The sequence below is a fragment of the Macaca mulatta genome, chromosome 4 (assembly GCF_049350105.2).
Source record: "Macaca mulatta isolate MMU2019108-1 chromosome 4, T2T-MMU8v2.0, whole genome shotgun sequence".
Lineage (NCBI taxonomy): Eukaryota > Metazoa > Chordata > Mammalia > Primates > Cercopithecidae > Macaca > Macaca mulatta.
Window position 1 is genome coordinate 126,280,984 of NC_133409.1, and position 25,399 is coordinate 126,306,382.

Below are 25,399 nucleotides of genomic sequence, written 5' to 3' on the forward strand. Positions count from 1 at the left end.
CTAGGATATGTGTATGTTTGAAAACTTTTTTTTTAAGTTTTAAAGCAAAGTGATGTAATTGAATTCCTACCATTAAGAACTCAGTCACCCAAAGAATGCCTAGCTTTAAACAATATAATTTCATACTCTAATCTCTTAAACTAGTCATCAAAATATACCGTTTGGTAATAAACTGCATTGAATTGCTTTCTAAGATTGTTAGTTACATTGGTTGATTGTTGAAAGCAACCATCCAAAGATGAATGTTTTGATTTAAAGAAGTAACTAGCCCTCAAATGTTTGGAACACTGTGGAAGTGTTGAAAGTATTCTTACAGGTCACATACACCAATAATATTTTGTTTGTTTTGTTTCTTCCTGCATCACCAAATATCTTCTTACTGAGAAACTCAGAAGAAACTCTCTAAATAGAAAATCTTCTATTTAGTCATTGTCTTTACCTCATCTTGCAGATACGAATTGTGAAACTGATCAGAATTCTGTTTCTTTGTCAGAAGACCTCTTTGAAGTCACAGCTACAATTCAAACTTACATAATCTGACTCCAAAGTCCACGGTCTTTCTTTCCTGTGGAGTTTACATATTTTCCCCTAAATCCTTGTTTCTGCTTTAGAAACATTAATAAGAAATGCCTGCATTATAAAAGCTCCTTTTCATTTTTAGTTTGGAGTCCATCAAACTACAACCATGATCTATTTAAGATTCTGGAAGATTTGGGGTGACATGTATTAGTTCCCTTGCATGTTTTCTTCACTTGTTACTTTAATATAAAAAAATCTGATCCAAGAATTATGAATGAATAAGAAGATAGAAGAAAATTCTCTACATTTCCCCCCTTCTTTCTTTTCTCTTGCACTTCTTAGCTTTCTTCAATTTCTCCCTTCACCATTCATCCTATACATGATATTTTTGTCATACCTATGCTTAAGGTAGAATACGTAAACTTCGAACAACAACAACAAAAACAAAACACACACACACACACACACACACACACACACACACACACACACACAGAAACCAGAAATTCTCAGGTTCCATGATAAAGTCTATAGAGCTGGCAAATTATACATATACTTGTGGCCTTCCTTACTTTTCCATATAAGTGACTATGTTATTTGAGAATATTTTATTGGTGTTGCCTGGAATAGAAGAAAAGAGAGAAAAAAAGGAAAGGACAGAGAAGAATGATTTCATAATTAGCCTGAGGATACACACTTTCACAGTGTAAATTACATATGGAGTAGTGTTTTCAGTCAAGTGAAAACTTACTTACAAATGGGTTTAGCTACACGTTTTAGGTGTCTGAGGGACCTTGACTTTTATTTACATTATTTAAAGATGATTGCTCTCTGGGTGAGCCAAGTTGCGGCCAAGAGAACAAGGCTCCCATGGCTCTCATGAATGTGTTGAGATTTATTTCTCTAGGTGGCCTAAGTGAGTACTCATTCATTCCAACAAATCACCCTGTTTTCATTTACAGATTCATATGTTATAATACCCAGAGAAAACTGGAGGAATTAGTAATGATATATTTTGAGAACCTTCTTACCATGAAACAAATTGAAAACATAGGGTATGTTGTATATTTAGATATGTAGAAAATTGTAGGAGATTGCCTAAAGGGATAATAATTTTGAAACCTAGGGCAAGGTACTAAAGAATTAAAGTATTTCTCTTCCACATACATTTATGAGAAACCACCAAAGAAGTTACATTTAGGATTAACAATCTGTGTTACATTGATTTTCATTTTTGCTGTTAGGATTTATTTACATTCATCCCATCCCATTTAAATGTAATTCGTTCACTTATCCATTCAATTGATTCAATAAATATTTGTTGTGTGATAAATACATGCTAAGTTTAGGATCAAAAGATACATAAATTGTACCATCCTGCTGCAAGGAATTTATAGACCATTGAGACAGTCTTTGAGGAGCTGCTCCCTCTCTTCACCCCTCCTTTTACTTCATAGGAGTAGTAGAGGAAAATAATGATGAAATAGGAATTAATGCTATTTTGAAATTAAAAGATATATATCTAGAGTATGATACACTCATATGATCATATTAGTTAATATTCTCAAAATCATCTAATTCCGTATTTATTAATTTGGGTTGTATACCTCCCATTTGTCCTTCCAAATCCAGTCCTCACATCAAATGGTGTTCTTGACTTCTGGCTTCTTCAAGCTGGGTTTTACCAATGAGAAGCCCTAGTAGATTAGATGGAGGCTGGAGAGTAAGGTCAGGGTATTGATCCCTTCCTCCATATTTGTAAATAAAATTCTCCTAGACTGTTTCTATTTTGAATTTTGGGAACCTGATTATTGCAATGTCCTTTCAGTTATGGTATCATGTTCTATTCATTTATTTGCTTTCTGACTTGTCCTGAAAAGATCTAAGAAAATTCATGTAGTATATTTTTGTTATTAAATATAAATTTTTAATTTTAAACTATATAAATCTAATTAAATATTTAAAAACCAGAAAATATTTTTTCTTAAACCAGTAGATATTTTCTCACCTGTTTTCATATGCTTTATGATGATTATCAGTATAAATTGCAAAAATACAGATCAAAATGGGATTAATAAAATTGTGTCCTGAGTAGAAATAATTTACTCTTTAGCTTCTTTGGTACTTCTTGTTCTTGGTTTGGTTTGGTTTTTTTTTTTTTTTTTTTTTTTGCCATTCATCAAAACAGAAATGAAATACTTTTATTTTTTTATTTCGTTATTATCATGGTCTTCTCTTTTAATGGAGCATGTGTAGTCTCACAGCACGACAAATTTGGCAAGATTCCTTAAAAGAAGCAGAAGTAACATTGCTTGATCAACAGGTGTTCTGTTATTCTCAGAGGCTCAATCAAGTGACTGACTTAAAAGTTCAAATGAAGTTTAGCAAACTTGCTTTAGACAAAAGAACATTTTTTTTTGGTTAAGATGACTCAATGAATATTTCTGAAAGTGAAGAATAATGGTAGATTAAAAAACTTTTTAATTATTATGTATCACAAATGTTTAATATATTCCTTTATATTTAGTCCATGGAATATTTTGATGTGTGTACAAACAGATTATGATTTATAGTCAGCAGGATTATATTCTGGCTTTCTCAAAATACCACCTTTCAATTTCACAAAATATTATTAACACTTGTCTAAAATTTCTCCAGGTCCGAAACTATAAAACATCAAAACTATTTAATCAGGGGTTCTTAACCTAGAGCCAATTGCCTTTGGTTCTTGGGTAGATTACAGGGGTTTCACAAAGCCCAGGATATTATGTGTGAAATATTTACATTTGTTATGTATTTGGACTTTTCTGAAAAGGGAGTCCAAACCTCCCTAAGAATCCAAAAGAGGGTAAGAAACACTAGTTTAATATTTACTGAGCATGGTAGATTTCATTATTGTTCTCAATATTCAGAAACCTTACGTATGGGGCCCTCCTTGCAGAATCCTCCCCAGATGACGATAAGTATGTCATTAGTTTCGGTTAATAAAAGATGGGTGAACACGATTTGTTTCCTGTTTGAGCAGAAGCTGTAAGACATTTTGTAGTTTCAGCACTTTCTGATTTATCTCTGCCATCAAACTAGTTATATTCCAGAGAGAGGCTGCTCCATCATCCTGGGTCCTATGATGGAGCAATAAATAAACTTTTGAGGGATTGCTTTGTGTCTGCAGCAAAAAATTACCCTAAGCTTACTGATAGGTAAGGTGGTCAATTTCCACATATTTTCTAAGTAGGTTAAACCAGTCTCCTTGTGTCTGGGTTAAATAATAAATCAGTTAAATTTTCATTCTTATTTTCTGTGCTATATCATAATGACTAGTACGTCATCATGCATAATTTCGTCTCAACGCTTTCCCTCTTTCAAAAACTTTTCATGAATCGCTTCTTGTTAAAATGTGTTTAAATACTTCATCTTCCGACCTAGAAGTTGTAACAGAGTCTGAAACTACTTCCCCTCCTGGAACAATAGCAAGAAAAAGAAAAATACAGACAAAATTTATGAAACAAATGTTTTCAAGATACTGGACAAAGGAGAGTGGGCCCTGAGAGACAAGAAACAAATGATGTGAATCCTACCTAACAAAAATCCTTCAACTGATTTATTAACCTACTAATATTTAAAGTTGAAAATTAGTGTAGCCCATTAAATAGTAAGTTTAAATCCAGAAACATTTTTTTTTCTTTAATATTGAAGGTATTTTCATTGCTTGGCTAGCGTCACCAACAGAAACAAGAATGCCATTTAGACATATGTAGATTTAATGCTAAAATAGCTGAAGTCATCTATTCTGCAGCCAAACAATTTGTGGTTTATTAAACTGTAGGAAAAATTATAGTCAGATGACAATTAAACAGCTTCTGAGTGTGAGTTCTCTTTGAGGGTTTTAAAAAACTATAAATAGAATTGCCATATGATCCAGCAGTCCCACTCCTGGATATACAGTAATGCACCACATAACAATGTTTGGTTAACAGTGGAGTTACATATATGATGGTGGTCTCCTAAGATTATAATATCATATTTTTACTGTACTTTTCCTATGTTTAAATATGTTTAGATATGCAATACTTACCTTTGTCTTATAATTGCTTACAGTATTCAGTATAGTAACTGCTATAAAAGTTTGTAACCTAGGACCATAGGTTATACTATATAACCTAGGTGTGTAGTAGGCTATGCCATCTAGGTTTGTGTAAGTACAGTCTATGGTTGCACAATGGTGAAATGGCCTAACAAAATGTTTCTCAGAACGTATCCCCATTGTTAAGTGATGCACGACTGTTTATTGAAAGGATTTTAAATTAGTATTTTGAAGAGATATCTGCACTCCCATTTTCATTTTAGCTTTATTCACAATAGCCCAGATATGAAAGCCACCTAAGTGTCCATCAGTAGATGAATGGATAGATAAAATTGAATATAAATACACAATGGAATACTATGCAGCCTTAAAAAAGCCTTAAAAAATACTATGCAGCCACCTAAGTGTCCATCAGTAGATGAATGGATAGATAAAATTGAATATAAATACACAATGGAATACTATGCAGCCTTAAAAAAGGGAGAAATGTTGTCATGTGGGACATGGATGGAACTGGAGAACGTTATACTAAGAAAAATAAACTAGGCATAGAAAGACAAATACTGTATGATGTCACTTATGTGTGTAATCTAAAAAGTTGATCACATGGAAACAGAGTAGGAAGGTCATTACTAGAGGATGAGGGAAAGGGTAAGGGTTGGGAAAGGGAAAATGTTGATAAAAGGTGCAACGTTTAAGTTAGACTACTGAGGAATAGGTTTTAGTGGTGTATTGCACTGCATGGTGACTACTGTTAATAATGCATTGCTTATTTCAAAATTGCTGAGACAGATTTTTAACATTCTTACCATTAAAAAAAATGATAAATTGGTGAAGTGATGGATATGTTAATTAGCTTAATTGAGTCTTTGTATAATGTATACATAGATCAAAACATGACATTGTACCCCATGAATATACATCGTTATTATTTGTCAATTAAAATTTAAAAATATGTTTAAAAACTCGAGACTGTCTTATCTAAAAGAACTTCCACATGAGTTGGCTTACAAAATTCAGCTTGTTTCTTCTTGCTTTTGGAAATTCAAATTTCATCCTAATGTTAAAGTATGACACTTTTGCTATAAAAGATTAAGAACAATTGAAAATCTCTTCATTGAAATTAAAGATTTTATGACCCTGGGATTCCATTAGGAAATAATAGTCATAGCTTTCTGTAGGCATACGTTTGAGGAAATTTTTAGTTGGTAATTTTATTTAGAAAAATCACAAAAGTAGAAAATACATGACATTGTGAATGTGGAAAGTTGCTCTCGAATATTAATGTTATGTATATGAAAGTTTTAAAAAGTAGAATGTAAGATGATTTTGAAGCTTTTGAGATTTATTTTGGAATAGGAGGATCTCTCTAATAAGACATAAAGCAGGAGGGAAATGGGAAGCAAGACACGAGGTTTTATAGGCAGATCTGACACTAGCAGCTGTCTCTAGGACTTCGAGCAAGGTAATTAAGCTTTGCCTCTTTCTTCATTTTTTTTTTTTAAGTTTTAGGTTCAAGGGTACATGTGCAGGTTTCTTAAATAGGTAAACTGTGTGTCATTAAGGTTTGGTTTACAGGTTATTTCATCACCCAGGTATAAGCATAGTATTGAATAGGAATTTTTTTTTTTTGAGACGCAGTCTCACTCTGTCACCCAGGCTGGAGTGCAGTGGCGCGATCTTGGCTCACTGCAAACTCTGCTTCCCAGGTTAATGCCATTCTCCTGCCTCAGCCTCCCGAGTAGCTGGGACTACAGGCGCCTGCCATCACACCCAGCTAATTGTTTGGGTTTATTAATTGAGACTGGGTTTCACCGTGTTAGCCAGGATGGTCTCAATCTCCTGACCTCATGATCCACCCGCCTTGGCCTCCCAAAGTGCTGGGATTATAGGTGTGAGCCACCACACCTGGCTTCCAATGGGTATTTTCTTTGATCCCCTCCCTCTCACGCTCTTCCCTCAAGTAGGCCCCAGTGTCTGTTCCCCTTTTTGTGTTCTTGTGTTCTTATTGCTTAGCTGTCACTTATAAGTAAAAACATGTGTTATTTGATTTTTCTGTTCCTATATTAGTTTGCATAGGACAATAGCTTCTAGCTCCATCCATGTTGTTGGAAAGGACATAATCTCATTCATTTTTATGGCTGCGTGCGTGGTATTCTAAGGGTGTATGTGTACCACATTTTCTTTATCTAGTTTTCTATTGATGGGCATTTAGGTTGATTCCATGTCTTTGATATTGTGAATAGTGCTGCAATAAACTTACGCGTGCACGTATTTTTGTGGTAGAACAATTTATACTCTGGGTGTATACTCAATAATGGGACTGCTGGGTCTAACGGTAATTCTGCTTTACGTTCTTTGAGGAATTGCCACATTGCTTTCCACAATGGCTGACCTAATTTACAGTCCCACCAGCAGTGTATAAGCATTCTGTTTTCTCCTCAACCTTGCCAGCATCTGTTATTTTTTGATTTAGTAACCATTCTGATTGGTGTGAGATGGTATCTCCTTGTTGTTTCCCCATTCTTAAAGTGAAAATTTTGGAAGTCTTGCCCCACTATAAAATTCTCTAATGTTATGAAACAAAAGATAGCTTTCCAAAGAAATAAAATACAGCTGCCATCAATTTCAAAATGTTACAAAGCTTTCAAACAATTGCCATGATACAGTGAAATGTGAGAAAAACAAAATAAATCTGTAGTTTTCATTTTGAATTCAAACTCTTATCCAGGAACAGATTTTTCTGGAGCTAGTCAATTTAAGCTATTGTAATATATGAAAATGCTACTAAGTTCAGTTTTAAACATTTTGCTTTTTATTAAAAATATATAGACATACATGCACAGACAATAAACATTAGTTAGAAACATTAGTTGGATAAAGAATTAATCTGTATGCATTTGATGGTATTTGTGTTCTTTCTTCTCTAGAGAATACACAGAGAGGTATCCACACATCTGTGTATCTTGGCCAGTTTGTAATCTAGCTTGGTGCTGGGAATGGGTGAGGATTTACTTCTATGCTTTTTCTGACATCAACTCAAGATTTTTGTCATTTACTTCACATTCCAAGAAGTCATCAATTTTATTTTAAATCAGTGAAGATATTTTGGATTGCTACTGCACAAATATACAGCTGCTAGAAATGTTGTAATCAATACTTAAGGCAAAAATAAATGGATAATGTCTAAAAGTTAAGGGCACTTGAAATTTTGATGTCTTACTTGGAATACACATTCAATAGACAATTATTGATACATAAATTTACAAATGAGATTCTACATATGCATTTTTAAGTAAAATTATGAACATATCTGACTCCAGATGGGGTCACTTATTTTATTTACCATATATTTGAGCATCTCAGCTTTAAACTATGATTTTCATATAGCTGTAGTAGGAATATTTTCATCTGGATAATTAATGCCAGCAACTCCGAAAATTCAGTGGCTAAGCACAATAAGAATTCATCAATGACATCATATCCAGTTGTAGAATGGGTCAATGTATTAGTCCATTCTCACAATGCTATAAAGAACTACCTGAGACTGAGTAATTATAAAGAGAAGAGATTAATTGGCACATGATTCCACAGCCTGTGTAGGAAGTACCGCTGGGGAGGCCTCAGGAAACTTACAATCATGGTGGAGGGTGAAGGGGAAGTCAGCATGTCCAACATGGCAGGAGCAGAAGAAAGAGAGAGTGAAGGGGGAGGTGCTGCATACGTTTAAAAAACCAGATCTCGTGAGAATTCTATCATGAGACAGTGCTAGGGCGATGGTGCTAAGTCATGAGAAACCACCCCCATGATCCAATCACCTTTCACCAGGCCCCACCTCTAACACTGGAGATTACAATTTAACATGCGATTGGGGTGACTATGCAGAGCCAAACCGTATCGGTCAGGCAGCTCCTTTGTTGGCTGCCCTTGGTCAGTAATTCAGGGGTCAAAGCTTCTTCCAAAGAAAGAGTATGGTGGCTGTCACATTTGAGAAAAAGGAGAGAGAGTGTATGGAGGATATCACTGGAGGTTTTTGGGCCAGACCTGAAAGTGCAGCATCCTCCTCCTTTCACACCCCATTGGTTGGAATCAACTCTGATGGCTTCAGCCTGATGGAAAGGATGGCTGGGAAATACCATTTTCCTGACTGCCCAGGAAAAGGAAACCCGATTGGAAGATCTAGTCAGTCTCTGTTACAAGGAAAAAATGTTAACATTTTTCATCAATATGTTTTCATTCTTCTCTCTCCAAATTCATGTTTCCCACCAACCATTCTGCCCTTCTCCAGGCAAGGAAAAACAAAACTATGGCCTGAGTAAAAGTGAATAAGACATGAGAAATGCTCTGAACAAATAAAAAGAGGAAGTAGTAATGTGTTTGCAGGGACTCAGTGGATGATAGGAAAAAGGAAAACAGAAATGAGAAGGGGGTTTCTTACAAGTTTCTAAATTTAAAAACCCTGATAATCCTTCTGGTAAAACACGGAAATGCTAGAGACACAGTATTCCTTAAAATAGACAGAAGAGCTCAAAAGAAAGTTAGGGAAATACTTAGCAGCAAGAAAATGAAGTTTTGATGGTCTGCATGGAATGCTCCAAGTACTCTGGCCATGGGTAGTGGTGTGCTGTCTTAATATTCCAGGGACTTGGGTTGTTATATCTATGTGGTGGTAGGAGATTGGGTCCATGTAGATTATGGAGTTGAAACTGAAGTCTCAGTATAAAGTCAAATCCTTTGGAAGGCTAAAAGAAATGCACCTGCTGGGAAAGGAAGATGATAAAGAAGTTTTTCTACATTGGTCTAAATTCTAGGTATCTAATTTAAAAAATAGCTTCCTTTTGAATGTTTGAAGACTTTCTACTGATTTTATCACTTATATTTATTACCCCTGTTTGCTATTACAGGAGGTGAGAAGTGCTATGGTAGCAAAGGGCAGAAAGAAAAAGAGAAAAGCAAATGTTACTAGTAAATGAATATTAGTAAGAAAGTTGTGTTCAAATTTAGTTCCATTTTGTATTAGAAAAATGTGATTTTAGGCAGGCTAAGTCACTCAGTTTCTACTTTTGTAAAATGGGATAATATCTCCTCTGTTTGAGAGTCAAGCAAATGCAAAGTGGTTAGAACTATGGTATAGTGAAAATGTTAGCTACAAATATTAACACACAATGTACTTTATAAACATCTAATGGATGTTATTAAGATAATACATTTAAAATTTTGGAACAGTTTAAAGCCACATTGCCATTTTATTCAATTATGCATGAATTCATCTAAGATATTCATGTCGTCACAAGTAAACTGAATACTTTTGTTTCTCATTTATTACCCACACATTTCCAGTGCCAGATGCCACAGAACATTTTTGAATCACGACTTTTATGTCTTGCATCATCGTGCCTTGATGCTGGATAAGTTGGCGTAGTATGATAGTTCCTGAACATCATGTGAACACAGAGGTGGTTAACGAGTAGTTAACAATACCTGAGAATGACTTCGAACTGCATGAATATATCCCACCAAATCAAAACTAAAGGAATTCACCAACTGAAAATACCCTTAGCCAGATCCCCTGAATGCTCATGGTCACTTCAGCACTACCCAACATGAGGAAAAGTATGATGGAAAAAAGATCCTTGTGGAAAGAAACGGGAGTTTCACCTGGTTGCAGTTAAATGATAAAAAACATATCACCATGTAAATACACTGCTAGGGGCCCCTTCGAGGGCCTTGAACGAAATCCATACCCATGAAAGATTCCGAAGTTCAAGTTTTGCTAGTGTTACAGTAAATATAATTTGGGTAGAAGACAATAGAATTTGATGATTGCAGTTGCAAAATCCAAATTAACCTGAACTGCCCAGAGTGTAAGCTCCTGAAGAGCAAGGCCAGGACAATTTAATGTGTTTTTCACAGTGCCAGGAATGATACTCATCTTTGTGGATACTAAGCAGTTAATTACTTGATTGTTAATTAGTTCCTTCTACATTTTAATCTTAAATAATTTATATTTATAAAGTCACTCAATTATACACCATACATTTTGTCTAATAGCATATTCTGTTACAGCAGTAGAAGGACAATATGTGATTTCTGACTGCCAGAATAGACTTTTTTTCAGTTTTAATTACCATTTGTACACTGTCATTTGTATTAGGCATCAGAACATCTTCTTGGACTTCTGCTGAGTGGGTTTCTTAATATTGAATCATGAATGTCAGCTGAGTATTTCTATGTTTAACCACTGGATTAAATGGTTGGATGTTATTGTTAGAATGTTTTGCAGAAAAATTTAAAAATTACACTTAAGACTTTTTGACTGCTATTGTTCTGTAGACCTTGATTCTGGACTGTGTTTGAGTCTTTAAAAAATTTTTTAAAAAAGGCTATGTGTTCTCCAATTCTTGAGATTATAGATTATTAAAAGTTTCACATTGATTGGGCATGGTGGCTCATGACTGTAATCCTAGCGCTTTGGGAGACCAAGGTGGGCGGATCACCTGAGGTCTGGAGTTCAAGAGCAGCCTGGCCAACATGAAGAAACCCCGCCTCTACTAAAAATACAAAATTAGCTGAGTGTGATGGTGCATGCCTGTAATCCCAGCTATTTGGGAGGCTGAGGCAGGAGAATCGCTTGAACCCGGGAGGTGGAGGTTGTGGTGAGCCGAGATCCTGCCAGTGTACTCTAGCTGGGGCAACAGAGTGAGACTCTGCCTCAATTTAAAAAAAAAAAAGTTTCACATGTCCGAGAAATTCATAAAAATATTGATAATAAAATTTATAAACAATCTAGTTAATAAATTATTTTAATCTACTTATCCCTGATCTTATTTCTAATAACTTTTTTGCAGAAAAGATCTATTAAGTAGATATGGGCTTGTCATTGGCCTTTGTTACTTCATAGTTTCTTATTTCAGAGGAAGTTAAATATCTTATGGAAAGCCTAGACTGCCTTCATTTGTTTTGTAAATGGGTGCTTCACTACTCTGGAAACGATTGTTTCATTCCACATATTTTGAACACAGTCCCCCATACTAAATGATTATGGATCTGTTATATAGTGGAAATCTGTTATTACCCAATATCTGCAAACACATTTTGAATTAATACTTGTATAACTTCAATGGGCATCCTGTTCATGAAAATAACTGAGGCACCTGATATTTATTACTGATGAATCAAGATTCTTTAGATGGTGTCCAAAAAATAACCAAAAAAGTGTCAAAAGATCAAGTGAGCCTATTCTTGTTTCTTCCTGGGATAAATCTGAGGCCAGCTTTGCAACAGAATCTTCTGGGAATTAGGAGGGAGTCATTAATCTTTCAAACTAGGATGTCAGAATGTTCAGAAAACACCTCACATGCATAAGACCTTTCTAAATTTTCCAGATTATAAAGGGCTTTCAGAGATTTTTGTTCAATACGTGATGGAATAGAAACTTAGTCGTAATGCTCCTGGGAATAAGTATGGAGTCACTCATCACTCATTCAACAAATTCCAAGAATCTTTATGGTCTTATTTGACCGATTGTTCAACCCCAAGAGCTCAAAGTTCATCAAATTCAGTTTAATATATAATATGATCTGTGTATAGGAATTAATTCCACAGGACAAGCTTTCTTTAAAAACTTTAGCCCATACATGCAAAGGAAGATTTTACCATTGATGATGGTAGTGAGTGTTTAACTCAGAAAAGTTTGGTCATTTGAGTGAATGTCTCATTTTTTCATATTATTAAAAGTCAGATGCTTTGTTTTCTCATGGGAAATTTCTTTAAAAAATCTCTACTCTGGGAATGGCTTTGGAATTTACACACCAAGGTTAATACAAAATGTCTTGGACAGTATGAGAATCATTTTTAATCTATGACAGAAGTCATGCTGTGGGAATTCTGTAATAGTGAAATTGTAATTCTGCAATCATGTCTTAGATAATAAAAATAGTTAATGTCCATTCCTTGCATCCAATTTTAGTTTCTCTCAGATCTAAAAATAGCAAATCTCTCAGAATATAAATTTATCATTTACTAAAATGAATGAGGTTTGATATAAGAAGTGTTTGATTTGAGCAAATTAGGTAGAATTAGTTCTCAGTATAGAATAATAGGATTCAACATCCTCTCTTCTCCCATTTTCCTCACCTAACCCCAAAGTATGTAAGAATGAAAAGAAAAAAAATAAGCACGTAGCAGGTGTTCTACAAATGGCAAGTTATCAGCAGAAGTTAATATGTACTCTTTAAAAAAATAACATACTTGGCTGGACGCGGTGGCTCATGCCTGTAATCCCAGCACTTTGGGAGGCCAAGGCAGGTGGATCACGAGGTCAGGAGATCGAGACCATCCTAACAGGATGAAACCCCTTCTGTACTAAAAATACAAAAAATTAGCTGGACGTGGTGGCGGGCACTTGTAGTCCCAGCTACTCTGGAGACTGAGACAGGAGAATGGCATGAACCTGGGAGACGGAGCTTGCAGTGAGCAGAGATAGCGCCACTGCACTCTCCAGCCTGGGCAATGGAGTGAGACTCTGTCTCAAAACAAAACAAAACAAAAAAACCCCCAAAACACTTGTTACTTATTTTCTGATTTAAAAGGAAGTACTGTACATTTTTATGTTAGATAATTTGGAAAATAAAGAACCAAACAGAAAAAACAAATCTCATTTAAAGCACAAGCCAGAGAAAGCTACTCCTAACATTGATGTACAACTTTGTAAATATTTGTGTGTGAAAGCATGTTTTGCAGATATTCATGTGTGCATGCGACTGAGAATCTTGTTTTTTAAAAAACTTGTCATGTTCTTTGTGATATTAATTTTTTATTTAAATCCAAGAGAGAAGACATCTTTTTCTCTTGTGTTCATTGATCTATCCCAGTAGACGATCAGTACTCACTTGTTGAACTTACTAGTACAGAATGATCTTTATTTACTAGTAAATAGTCTCTTAAAACATCACATTTACCAGATGCATGATAGTCCATTGAGCAATGCATTATAACTCAAGTAACAAACTTACTATAGCTGACCATTTAGTTTATTTCAGAATTTACATGTATAAAATTACCAGAACATCTCCTGTGCATGTTTTCTTTCTTTGTACAGCTTTGATTACTTGAGATAAATGCAAATGCTGGAAATGTTTGAAATTCATGATTTTTAAAAGGCTTCCATAAAAGTTACATTATATTATAGCATTCCTTCAAGGAACTATTAATAGTGTTCTCCACCTCCTTTATCCTTCAATGGACCTTCCCTCTCACAGTATCATCTAGAGGGTGTTAGAAGGATTGACCCCTGTGAAGTTACCCTTCAGGCCAGAGTGAATGGCTCAGGGATATGGACCCATAACTTAAGCCATTGAGGTGAGAAATGTTTTCTTTTTCAGAACTGTTAGAAAAATCATTCTCTTGGCTTCCTGGTGCAAAGAGGAAAAATACAGCTGTGGGAATTGCTACAGTCCCATGCACATGTGGAGATAACATTAGGGTCAAGCAGTCAGGAGAGACAAAAAGAACCCCAATTTTTATATACCGGGCCAGTTCTTACTTGAAACTTTACTTAACTTTAAACTTTTCAGATTCTTGAGCCAAAGAATTCCTTCCTATTCCAATGTGGGGCAAGTTTTCTATTAGTTTAAATATGAAGATACTGACATGATAAATATCCCCTGCAATGTATAAAGGGATCTTTTTCCCAAACTCTACTCAGTGTTGGTTATCATTATATATTGGGTGATTTTATAAGCAGCACATTCTATCTCATGTTGATTTGTGTTTCTTCCGTTGCTTTCAAAGGCGAATATTCTGCATATGATTATCAGCACTATTTAATTCTTCTTTCTTGGTTCTAGTTCCTTGTGAGGTACTTCAACCATTTTGGTTACATGACATATATCAGTATCCTTTGGTTGTTTTTATATAACCTCTTATTTTGGAAGAATTTTAGATTTGCACAAAAGTTGCAAAGATATATTACAGAGAGTTCATGTATATCTTTACTCTCCTTTCCTTAATATTAACATCCCGCATAACCATAATACAGTCATCCAAACTAAGAAATGAACATTGGTACAATAAATACTACTAACTAAACTATAGACTCTATTTGGATTTCAACAGATTTTCAGTAATGTCCTTTTTATGTACTGGAAGCCAATTCAATTATATTTAGAACATTTATCCTTGTTAACTCCTCTCGGAAGACAAACTCTTAGAATCAAGTTTCACCTAACTAAATCACCCATGAACATAAAAAGTGCAAAGTGATTCTTAACATTAAGCAAACTGGAGGAAGATCTCTGTATGGTAACACTTTCATTATTTTTGTTATTACTGTATAATAATGCTCAGCAAGGATGCAGAATGATACATACATACAAGGTTAACTCTGATAAGTAAGTAGACTAGTTCTGTGCTGTGAATGCAAGATGAATAAGATAATTTCTGTGGTCCTTTCTAAAGTTGGATTCACTTTGGAATAAGGACTGAACTTTAAATGCTAGAACATGTAATTGTTTTTGGGTTCCTTGTCTGTAAATTATCACTTTACTAGGCATTCCAAATTTAATATGCTTAACAAGGAACACTTGATTGCTTCTTCCTCCCTCCTCCCTGTGCTCCGAACTGTTTTCCCCCTTTCTTAATAGGTATTATCATCTTCCACCCTATTGGAAGTGTGGTGTAAAACATTGTTGTTACCCCTCATTTGTCTCTTCCTCATCCCCTGCATTGAATCCATCCACAGGTCCTCTCAGCTGACTTCCCAAATTAAATTTAATTCCTCTTCAACTGTTAGAATCCTCGATCAGGCCATAATAACCTCTTATTTAGATTACTGTAATAACTTCCTAATTTTCCTCTCTGTGTCTACTTTGAACAGTATAATCCATTAACCACATTGTAGCTGGAATACTATTTCAAAAATGTAAATTATGGCTTAATTCCACTTTCTGGCTTAAAAATCTCCAATAGTTTTTCATTTTCATTGGAGTAAAACCTGATCATCATCTTTATTGCTGCCTGAAAACTGCTACAAGTTCTGGGTCCTGACTACCTCCTAGCTTGATCTTTTATTGTCGTTTTCACTCAGGATGCTCCATCTACACTGGGTTTTGGTTTGTTTCTCAAACATACTCAGCTTGCTGCAGTCTTGGGGCCTTGCCCTTGCAAATCTCTCCACCTGGAATACATTTTCTTTACAATGTCTCAAGGCTGAATTTTTCCTTGTTGTTTAAAACTCATGTTCAACTTAGTGAGGCCTTTCTCATTTAAACTCTAACTGATGTATACTTGTGTATTTATTTGTCTTCTGCCTCTGTAATTCCATGAGAGCAAGAAATGTGACTGTCCTTGGTGCTGGTATGTGAGCAGGACATAACAGGCATTCAGTCAATGTTTGTTGACTGACTGAGGGATAAAAGATAAAATAATGTCAGTTTAGCTAATTGAGAACAATTCTGGTGAACTGGAGAACAAAGAAAATAGAACTTTTATTAATGAGTAGAAAAGAGAACTGCTTTGTGAATTTTTCATGACAAATCTGAAATTATCGGAATTGTTACCTTATGGCTAATTTATGGGCTTCCATTCTATAGGTAGAATCACATTTTCCAAGATTATCAGCTGTAGACAAAAAAGCAATGGCTAAGTGATTCAGTTCCAGAAACCACTCTTTGTTTTTCTGGGATTAGGGAGGTGTGTATGTGTAGGAAACATTGCATGCTTTTGAGGCAGTGGATTTTTGGTTAACTCAGGCTACTGGAATTAGGTCCAGTGTTTCAAAAATATAATTAGAATATGTAGTCCTTACATTAGCATTTATTCTAGGCAGAAATCATAATGGAATGTATGGTTATAGTGTTTCATCTATAATATATTTTGGAGGATTCCAGTAGAGCAAGATGGCCTAACAGAAGACTTCACCAATCAGCCTCCTTGCAGGAACACCAAAATGATCAACTGTCCACACAGAAAAGTACCTTCATAAGAGCCAAAAAATAAGGTGAGCCATCGCAGAACTTGGTTTTAACTAGCCAGGCAGTGCCTGTGTGGGTCTGAGGCAGTGGTGGCCATAGGAGGAAACACCTCTGTTTGCACAAAAGGGGACGGAAGAGTAAGAACTTTGCAGAGAGTAGGAAAGATGGTCTTGAATTGCCAATACCACCCCTCCTGCACCCCCTGGCAGCAGCTGCATGGCATGGAGAAAGAATCTGTATGCTTAGGGGAGGGAGAATGCAGCATTTGTGGAACTTTATATTGAACTCAGTGCTTCCTTGACAAGGCAGAAAGTAACAGTGGACAGAACTCAGCTGGTGCCCATAGACGGAGCATTTAGACCAGCTCTAGCCAGAGAGGAATCGTCCATTCTAGTAGTTGCAACTTGAGTTTCAGCTACCTCTGCCACCATGGGTCAAAGTGCTCTGGGGTCCTAAATAAACTTGAAAGGTAATGTAGGTCACAATGACTGAAGTTCCTGGGCAAGTCCTGGTCCTGTTCTGGGCTCAGAGCCAGTGAACCCTGGGGGCATGCAACCTAGTCAAACACCAGCCAGGGTTGCCAAGGTAGTGCCTACACCACCCCACCCACCTAACCCCAGTCAGCACCACTCATAGCTCCAGGAGAGATTTCCTCTTTCTGCTTGAAAAGAAGAGAGGGAAGATAAAGGACAGCTTTGTCGGTTGGGCGCAGACACTGGTGGCATTTTTCCCCTGCCCAGATCTGTGGAACTTTTAATTTGCAGGAGATGATTAGGGTGTCTGGCAGAAGATACTTTTAAGCAGCAAAGCATTCAAGATATAACCTGGCTGTTTCTACAGGCGGTGGCTCATGCCTGTATTCCCAGCACTTAGGGAGGCCAAGGCGGGCAGATCATTTGAGGTCAGGAGTTCGAGACCAGCCTGGCCAACGTGGTGAAACCTCATCTGTACTAAAAATACAAAAATTAGCTGGGTGTGGTGGCACTCACCTGTAATCCCAGCTACTTGGGAGGCTGAGGTGGAGGATTGCTGGAACCTGGGAGGTGGAGGTTGCAGTGAGCCAAGATTGTGCCACTGCACTCCAGCCTGGGCAACAGAGTAAATCTCCGTCTCAAAAAAAAAAAAAAAAAAGGAAAAAAAAGAAAAGAGTTTTGTTTTGCAACTTGTATACTAGCTTAGTCACAATAGGATAGGGTACCAGGCAGAGTCGTGAGACTCCCATTCTAGGCTCTAGCTACTGGATGACATTTCTAGATACACCATGGGCCAGAAGGAAACATGCTGTCTTAAAGGGAAGGACCCAGTCTTAGGAGGATTCATCATCTCCTGACAAAAGAGCCCTTGGGCCCTGAATAATCAGCAGCATATCCATGCAATACTTATATAGTGGGCCTTTGAGGCTCTGAGACATGCTGGCTTCAAGTGTGACCCAGCACATTCCAAGTTCTGGTGGCTACAGGGAGGGACTCCTTATGCTTCAGGAAAGGAGATGAAAGAATAAAGGGAGCCTTGTCTTGCAGCTTAGGTACCAGCTTGGCCGCAGTAGGGTAGAGCAGCAAGCGGGCTCTTGGGGTTCCTGATTCCAGGCCTTGGCTCTTAAATGGCATTTCTGGACCTTTTCTGGGCCAAAGGGGAGCTCACTTTCCTTAAAGGAGAGTCCAAGGCCTGGGGGCATTCACCACAAGCTGATTTAAGAGCCTTTAGACGTTGAATGAACATTGGTAGTAACCAGGCAGTGCTCATTATGGGCCTGGGCTGGTGGGGTCCACAGGGAAGAGATGCCTCTCTTTGTAAAAAGGGCAGGGAAGAGTAAGAAAAACTTGTGGCTTGGGTGCCAACTCAGCTGCAGTAGAAGAGAGCACCATGGAGATTCCTAAGGTTTCTGACTCTGCACTCTGGCTTCCAGATGCATCTCTGCACCTCCCTGGCATTGAGGGGAGCTTGTCACCCTGAAGTGAAGGACATAAGCCTGGCTGGCTTTGCCACCTGCTGATTGTAGAGTCCTAGGGCCTTCTGTGAACATAGGCAGTAGCCAGGCAGTGGTTATCATGGGCCTTCTGTAAGGTCCAGGTCTGACACAGCAGAGTCCCAGTGCTGGTGGCCACAGGAGTCCATATGTCACCCCTCTCCCAGCTCCAGGCAGCTCAGCACAGAGAGAGAGACTCCATTATTTTGAGGAGAAAGTAAGGGAAGAGAACAAGAGTCTGCCAAGTAATACAGATAATTCTTTTGGATCTTATCTAAGACCACCAAGGCAGTACCTCTATGAGTCTGCAAGACCCACAGTATTACTAGAGTGAAGTGTCTCATACTGCAGATAACAACTGCAGTGACCAAAAACATGGAGCACAACACTTAAGTGTCTTTGAATACCTGGAAAGCCTGCCCAAGAAGGACAAGTGAAAACTAACCTAGACTGTGACAGATGATAATAAATGCCTAACTTTTCTATGCCCAGACCTCCAGAATGTCCACAATCATCAAGACCATCCAGAAAAAACATGACCTCACTAAACACACTAAATAAAGCATCAGGATCCACTGCTGGAGAGACAGATATATGTGACCTTTTAGACACAGAATTAAAAAAAAAAAAGACTGTTTTGAAGAAACTCAATAAAATTCCATAAGGTATTCAGAATCCTATGAGATACATTTGACAAAGAGATTCAAATAATTAAAAAGAATCAAGCAGAAATTCTGGAGTTAATAAATGCAATTAATATACTGAAGAATGCCCAGGAATGTCTTAAGAGCAGAATGAATCAAACAGAAAAAAGAATTAGTGAGCTTTGAAGTAAGCTATTTGAAAATATGCAGAGGAGAGAAAAGAAGAAAATGGAAAAGAATGAAACACACCTACAGGATGTAGAAAACAATGTCTCAAAAGGGCAAACTGAAGAGTTACTAGCTTTGAAGAGGAGGTCGAGAGAGAGAGATAGGGGGTAGGATGTTTATTCAAAGGAAAAATAACAGAACTTCCCAAATCTAGAGGAACATATACATTTTCAAATACAAGAAGGTTAAAGAACAGTGACATAGTTTGTCTCTGTATCTCCACCCAAATCTCATGTTGAATTGTAATTCCCAATGTTGTGGGGAAGGGATCTGGTGTGAGGTGATTGGATCATGGAGGCAGATGTCTCCCCCTTGCTGTTCTTATGATAGTGAGTTCTCATGAGATCTGATGGTTTAAAAGTGTGTGACACTTCCCCTTTAGCTCTTTTTCTCTCTCCTGCTGTAACATGGTAAGATGTGATAGCTTCCCCTTCACCTTCTGCCATAATTGTAGGTTTCCTGTGGCCTCCCAGCCATACTTCCTGTACAGCCTGCAGAACTGGGAGCCAATTTAAACCTCTTTTCTTCATAAATCACCCAGTCCCAAGTAGTTCTTTATAGCAGTGTAAGAATTAAATAATACCGAAAATTGGTACCAGGAGTGAGGAATTGATATAAAGTTACCTGAAAAATGTGAAAGCAGATTTGGAACTGCGTAATGGGTGAGGTTGGAACAGTTTGGAGGGCTCTGAAGAAAACAGGAAGATGAGGAAAAGTTTAGAAAATCCTAGAGAATTATTGAACTGTTTTGACCTAAATACTGATCGTACTATGGACAATGAAGTCAAGGCAGAGGGAGGGTCTCAGATGGAAACGAGGAACTTATTGGGAACTAGAGTAAAGATCACTCTTGTTATGCTTTAGCAAAGAGACTCGTGGCATTTTCCCCCTGCCCTAGAGATCTGTGGAACTGTTAATTTGAGGGATATGATTTAGGGTATCTTGCAGAAGATATTTTTAAGCAGCAAAGCATTCAAGATTTAACCTGGCTGTTTCTAAAAGTGTATACTCATATGCATGAAAAAGAGATTATCCAAAAGTGAAACACATCTAAAAGGGAAGCGGAGCATAAAAGTTCGGAAAATTTGTAGCCTGATGGTGTAATAGAAAAGAAAACCCCATTTTCTGAGGAGAAATTCAAACCAGCTGCAGAAATTTGCATAAGTAAAGAGGAGCCAACTGTTAATAGCCCAGGCGAAGGGGAAAATGTCTCTAGGGCATTTCAGAGACCTTCACAGCAGCTCCTCCTATCACACGCCCAGATGCCTTGGAGGGAAAAATGATTTTATAGGCCATGCCAGTTTTTATCTGTTCTTTTCAGCCTTGGGACATGGTACACTGTGTCCTAGTCTCTCCAGCTCCAGCTGTGGCTAAAAGGGGCCAAGATACAACTCAGGTTGTGACTTCAGATGGTGCAAACTGCAAGTGTCATTGGCTTCCATGTAGTGTTGGGTCTGCGGGTGCATAGAAGGGAAGAGTTGAGACTTTGGAACCTTGGCCTCGATTTCACAGGATGTATGGAAATGTGTGGATGTTTAGGCAGAAGTCTGCTGCAGGAGTGGAGCCCTCATGGTGTCCCTCTCCTAGGGCAGTGTAGAGGAAAAAATGTGGGGCTGGAGCCTACACACAAGGTCTCTGCTGGGGCACTACCTAGTGGGGCTGTGAGAAGAGCCCCATTGTGCTCCAGATTCCAGAATGGTAGATCCACTGACAGCTTGCACCATGTACCTGGAAAAGCCACAGGCACTCAATGCCAGCCTCTGGAAGTCACCATGGGGGCTGTACTCTGTGAGGCAGAACTACCCAAGGCCTTGGGAGCCCACCTTTTACATTGGTGTGCCCTGGATGTGAGATATGGGGTCAAAGGAGATTTCAGAGCTTTAAGATTTAATGACTGCCCAGCTGGATTTCAGACTTACATGGGGCCTGCGACCCCTTTGTTTTGGCCAATTTCTCCCTTTTGGAATGGGGGTGTTTACCTGATGCCTGTACCTCCATTGTGTCTTGGAAGTAATGAGCTTATTTTTTATTTCACAGGCTTTTAGGCAGAAGGGACTTGCCTTGTTTCAGATGAGACTTTGGACTTGGACTTTTGGGTTAATGCTGGAATGAGTTAAGACTTTGAGAGACTGTTGGGAAAGCATGATTGTGTTTTGAAATGTGAGAAAAACATGAGATTTGGGAGGGGCCGGGGAGAAATGACATGGTTTGTCTCTGTGTCCCCACCCAAATCTCATGTTGAATTGTAATTCCAAATGTTGGGGGAGGGACCTGGTGGGAGATGGTTGGATCATGGGGGTGAATTTCCCCTTTGCTGTTCTTATGATAGTGAGTTCTCATGAGATCTGATGGTTTAAAAGTGTGTGGCACTTCCCTCTTCACTCTCTCTCTTTCTGGCTCTGCCATGGTAAGATGTGATTGCTTCCCTCTCACTTTCCACCATGATTATGTCTCCTGAGGCCTCCCAGCCAGGCTTTCTGTATAGCCTGCAGAACTATAAGTCAATTAAACATCTTTTTCTCACAAATTACCCAGTCTATGGTAGTTATTTATAGCAATATGATAATGGACTAATAAAAACAGCAAGCATATTTAACCCAAAGAAGAATACCTCAAGACATTTAATAATCAAACTGCCAAAGGTCAAGATAAGGAAAGCATCCTAAAAGCAGCGAGATAAAAGAAGTAAATAACATAAAATGGAGCTTCAACACACCTGGCAGCAGACTTTTCAGTGGAAACCTCAAAGGCCAGGAGAGAGTGGCATGTCATATTCAAAGTGCTGATTAAAAAAGCCCCTTTAATCCTAGAAGAGTATATCCAGGGACGATATCCTTCAAATGTGAAGGAAAAATAAAGACTTTCCCAGACAAGCAAAAACTAAGGGATTTCATGAACACTAGACCAGTCCTACAAGAAATGCTAAATGGATTTCTTCAATCTGAACAGAAAGGATGTTAACAAACAAAAAGAAATCATATGAGAAACTCAGTTAATAATGCGTACACAGATAAACAGAATATTATAACCCTGTAGTTATGGTGTGTAAAGTACTCATATCTTGAGTAGAAAAACTAAAAGATAAGTTCAAAAATAACTACTACAACTTTTCAAGTCAGTACAAGATACAAATAGAAACAATAAAAAGCTGAAAAGCAGGGGGACAAAGTTAAAGTGTAGTTTTTATTACCTTTCTCCTTGATAGTTTGTTTATGCCATCAATATTAAGTTGTCCTCAGCTTAAAATAATTGGCCATAATAATTGCTGTTGTTTGCAAGCCTCAATCGATACACAAAAAATAGAAAGAAAACATGCCACCAGAGGAAAACACCTTCACTAGAAAGTAGACATGAAGGAAAGAAATAAGAGAGAAAAGACCACGAAACAACCTCCCCGCCAGAAAAAAACCCACAAAGTGATGGGAGCAAGTCTTTACTTACCAATAATAACATTGAATATAAATGGACTAAACTCTCCCATCAAAAGAAAAAGAGTGGCTGACTGAATAAACAAGACCTAGTGATCTGTTGCCTACAAAAATCACACTTTCCTTTTATTTTCAGCCTAGGTGTATCTTTGTAGGTACACCTAGGCTGAAAATAAAAGGATAAAAAAAGATATGTCATGTCAATGGAAACCAAAAAAGAGAAGGAACAGGTATGCTTATATCAGACAAAATAGATTTCAAGGAAAAAAACTATAAGAAGAAACAAAGAAGGTCATTATATAGTGAAAAAGGGTCAATTCATCAACAGAATATAACAATTTTAAAATAGATATGTGCCCAACACTAGGACATCGTGATATATAAAGTAAATATTATTAGAGCTAATGAGAGAGATGGACTCTAATACAATCATAGTTAGAAACCTCAAGATGCATTTTCAGTGTTAGATCGTCTGGATGTAAAATCAACAAAGAAACATCAGACTTAACCTGCACTATAGACCAAATGGACCTAAGACATATTTACAGTACATTCATCCAATGCCTGCAGAATACACCTTCTTCTCCCCAGCATGCTGATCATTCTCAAGGTAGACTATATATTAGGCCATAAAACAAATCTTAAAACATTTTAAAAAATTGAAATTATATCAAGTATCTTCTCTGACAACAGCAGAATACAACTAGAAATCGATGAAAGAAGAATTTTAGAAACTATACAAACATGGAAATTAAACAGTATCCTCCTGAATGATCAGTGGGTCAATGAAGATGTTAAGAAGGAACTTTACAAATTTTCTGAAACAAATGATAATGGAAACACAACATACCAAAACCTATGGGAAACATCAAAAGTATTACCAAAGGAAATTTTATAGCTATCAGCACCTACAGCAAGAGTAGAAAAACTTCAAATACTTCAAAAAATAGTTTTGAAGTTTTGAAGAAAAACTTCAAAAACTTCTATTCTTAAAGGAATAGAAAATCGAGAGCAAACTGAGCCTCAAATTAGTAGAAGAAAAGAAATAATAAAGATCAGAGCAGAAATAAATGAAATTGAGGAAAACAATACAAATCATCAATGAAATAAAAAGTTTTTGAAAAACTAAACAAAGCTGACAAAATTTAGCTAGACTAAGACAAAAAGAGAATACCTAAATAAATAAAATCAGAGATGAAAAAGAAGACATGACAACTCATGCCACAGGAATGCAAAGGATCGTTAGAGGCTAGTATGAGCAACTATATGACAATTGGGAAATCTAGAACAAATAGAAAAATTCCTGGATACATACAACCTGCCACAATTGAATCATGAAGAAATCCAGAAGCTGAACAAATAATACATAATGAGATTAAAGCGATAATAAAAAGTCTCCCTGGAGAGTGGGGGCGAAGCCCAAGACCTGATGTCTTCACTGCTAAATTCTACCAAACATTTGAAGAAGAACTAATACCAATCCTACTCAAACTCTTCTGAAAAATAGAGGAGGGACTACTTTTAAACTCTTTCTATGAGGTCAGTATTATCCTGATGCCAAAACCAGACAAAGACATATCAAAAACAAAAACAAAAACAAATCTAGTGTTCTCTGATGAACATTGATGTAACAACCCTCAACAAAACATTGGCAAACCAAATTCAACAACACATTAAAAAGAACATTCATCATGACCAAGTAGGCTTTATCCCAGGTATTCAAGCATGACTGGACATATGCAAATCAAATAATGCAACACATCCTATCAACGTAATGAAGGACAAAATCCATGTGATCCAATTGATGCTGAAAACTATTTGCTAAAATTCAACATTCCTTTGTGATAAAACCCTCAAAAAAAACACAAAACTGGGTATAGAAGGAACATGCCTCAGCATAATAAAAGCCACATATGACAGACCAACGGCTAGTATCATAGTGGACAGGGGAAAATGGAAAGCCTTTCCTCTAAGATTTGAAATATGGGAGGGATGCCCACTTTTAGCAATATTATTCAACACAGTACTGAAGTGCTAGCTAGAGCAGTCAAGAGAAAGAAATAAAGGGCATCCAAATTGGAAAGGAATAATTCAAATCACCTTTGTAGATGATATAATCTTATATTTGGAAAAACCTAAAGACTCCATGAAAAAACTATTAGAATCGATAAACAAATTCAGTAAAATTGTCGGATACAAAATCAACATACAAAAATCCATAACATTTCTAAATGCCAACAGCAATCTGAAAAAGAAATCAAGAACATAATTGCTTTTACAACAGCTACAAATAAAATTAAATACCTAGAAATTAACCAAAATTAACCAAATAAGTAAAGGATCTCTACAGTGAATATTATGAAACATTGATTAAAGAAAGTGAAGAGCACATGCAAAAAAAAAAAAAAAAAAAAAAAAAAAGATATTCCGTGTTCATGGGTTAGAAGAATAAATATTGTTAAAATGTTCGTACTATCCCAGACGATCTACAGATTCAGTGCAATCTCTATCAAAAATACCAATGACCTTCTTTACAGAAATAGAAAAAAAGCTATCCC